The 2,950-nt window shown below is 37.8% G+C and overlaps 1 pseudogene; it reads left to right on the top strand.

Annotated features, from left to right (window-relative positions):
* The first annotated feature begins 937 nt into the window (after positions 1–937).
* On the top strand, positions 938–1,910 carry LOC101585574 (annotated as a pseudogene).
* Positions 1,911–2,950: the final 1,040 nt, after the last annotated feature.

A 2,950-nucleotide genomic window follows, 5' to 3' on the forward strand; every position in this document is an offset into this window, starting at 1 on the left:
TCCAGGAGTCCATAATAGTAGTGGGTTATCCACAGGATTGGCAACGTCAGAAGTTGTTGACTTGAGCCTTTTACAGCTCAGCATATTAATATGGCTTTATGTTTTATATCTCATTTCATACCTTTCTACTGGATGGTTAAGACCAAGATAAAGCAAGAACTATATAATAAAAAAGAGTAACTTTTGCAATGACAAGATCAGTCAAATCCTCTCAGGATTTACCCTGAAACCCTGTACCACAGTTTGTAGATCCTTTGTCAGGGTCAGCCATATGGATGAGTCATGGCCATTGCTTGACCAGTTTGCTCTCTGTGAAAGCCTGAGAGAATGTTTTCTCCTTAGGCACATTCTACATCGTCGATCACTTTCCTCTGTGGTCCCATAATCTCCTTGATCAGAAAATTTGGGACACCACTGAGTTACAGGATGTACATAAGTAGTTTATGGAGGATAAAACACCCCACAATATATAATATTAGTATTATTTTGAAATACATTATTTTTGCATTTTTAATCCTGAGTGCTTCCTTTACCTCTATTTTCTGACTCCTCTTCTGTCTTGGTTATATATTATGTTTTTTCTTAGAATTAAAGAATTTCCTATTAATATTATATTGTATTAAATGTAAGAAGCTTACACAGTATGGCCAGTGACATTAGCTAGCACTCGCTCTACTCTCTTTAACGGGGAAACAGCAGACTACAAGAGACAACTGTATCTGCCTCTATTTCCTAAAAGACGCACATTCAACTTTTGCTCACAAAAAGTCAGGAAAATTTTATTAATCCTTTTTTAAAAAGATTAAAAGTAAAATTATAGCAAAGAAAAGAAAATGAACCTGAATTTTGTAGCAAAACAGCTGGACCAATCTGCAGAGGCAGGAGAAGAGATTTAATTTAGTTGATTTTCTGTGGTTGCTGGTTGTTCGCTAGTCTGATGGTGGTGGAAACTGCACATTTATTCGGGACCAAGAAGCTGCTGGAGGTTTGGTTTTCTCGTCAGCAGCCCGATGCCAAGCAGAGATCTGGGGATCTTCGCACTATCCCAAGATCTGAGCGGTATATAGTTTTGAAGGGTGTGCAATGTTCAATCTTAAGTGTGACAAAAACTGACAAGAAGGAAGCTTATGTACTCAGGGAGAGTAGCATGTTTGTCTCCAAGACACATTTCATTTTGAAGACATGTGGTACCGCCCTCTTACTGAAAGCCCTGGTTCCAGGGCTTGAAGCTTGCTAGGGATTACAGTGGGTTTGATAAGAATTTCATGAAGCCTTCTCACCAAGGGTATTCACACTGGAATTTCCAGGAAGAAACAGAGTTTCTTAATGTAAGTTTCCCAAATGGAGCAACATATTGGATAGGACGTATGAATTCTGACTGTTGGTACTTGTATACTCTGGATTGCCCAGAGAGTTGAGTATTCAGCCAACCAGATCAGACTCTAGAAATTCTGATGAGTGAACGTGACTCAGGAGTTATGGACCAGTTCTGCACAGAAGAGTGTGTTACTGCAAAGGATGTCACTCGTGAGAGTGGAATTCGTGACCTGACACGAGGTTCTATCATGGATGCCACACTGTTCAATCCTTGTGGATATTCAATGAATGGAATGAAATTGGATAGAACTTATTGGACTATTCACATCACTCCAGAACCAGAGTTTTCTTATGTTAGCTTTGAAACATGCTTAAGTCAGACCTCCTATGATGACCTGATCAGGAAAGTTGTGGAAGTCTTCAAACCAGGAAAGTTAGTGACCACTTTGCTTGTTAATCAGAGTTCTAAATGTCACACAGTGCTTTCTTCACCCCAGAAGGCTGAAGGTTTTAAACATCTTGATTGTCAGAGGGCTATATTCGATGTTTACAACTTTGTGTTTACCAGTTTTGCTAAGAAGCAGCAACAGTAGCAGAGTTGCTTAAGAAAAATGAAGGAAAATATGCAAAAAGAGAACACACAAGAAGGTGGTGTCTGCTTTCTAGATGTTGACAGCAGGGTTCATGCTTTCCATGACTGTCACCGTATAGTTGCAGAAAGCCCTGGGTGTAATGATAGTGCAATCATTTTGAAGCACATGCATTATTATATCAAGGAGTTAGATATTGTGCATGACTGCTCTCTTCTTTGTTCAGGTATTCTATGCCACTCTTACTGTGAAATTGAAGTGCATGTAGAAAAAAGCATTCGCTATATGAAATTTTACAACACTTGTGAAAATAATTCAATTTGGATTATGCACAGTGTAATATTTCTGCAGGTATCATCCAAAATTCCCCAGAGACAAGGCTTTCATCCTCATTAGGTGTTGGCCTCAGCCTAATAATCTGGGACTGTTCTATTATATGGCTTCCAGAACTTTATATCCAGTTACCTCCACTTTCTAAAACATATTCTCTACTAATAATATTGAAACCAATTCCTACTTCATAAAAATGTTTTTTTTGCAACAGCAAGTAAAGTTTTTCTTCCATGTGTCAAGTCATCCTCAGAAAATGGTCCAGTTATTCATTTTGTGTATTACTGTTTAATTAATTGTTCTCACACTTGGAGTCCTTCACTTCTTCTCTCACCATGGGGTCATTCTCCTTCTTCTAGGTCCCAAATGAAAGTAATACACTGTTAAAAAAAATGAAAAATATAAATAAATGTAAGAAAAATTTAACTGAGAGAATAGGCTTATTTCAGCCAGGTTATGGGATAAGTAGAATAGGTAGAGGAAACATTGGCTCTGGGAAATGATCAGAACGTAAGGAATATTATAAATATTGATCACTTAATTAATAGTCTACAGTGAATGAAATGACCTATTGGGTTGAAACTGGGAAGTCACATCAGACCTAAGAATGATACAAGTGGGCTGCAGATATAGCTCTGAGCCACAGTGTGACTCCCAGTATTAAAAAAATCTCAAAACAAAGGAGTTATTATTAAGTCTTTTTTTCTTTTGCA

The sequence above is a fragment of the Octodon degus genome, unplaced genomic scaffold (assembly GCF_000260255.1).
Source record: "Octodon degus isolate 3935 unplaced genomic scaffold, OctDeg1.0 scaffold00270, whole genome shotgun sequence".
Taxonomy (NCBI): domain Eukaryota; kingdom Metazoa; phylum Chordata; class Mammalia; order Rodentia; family Octodontidae; genus Octodon; species Octodon degus.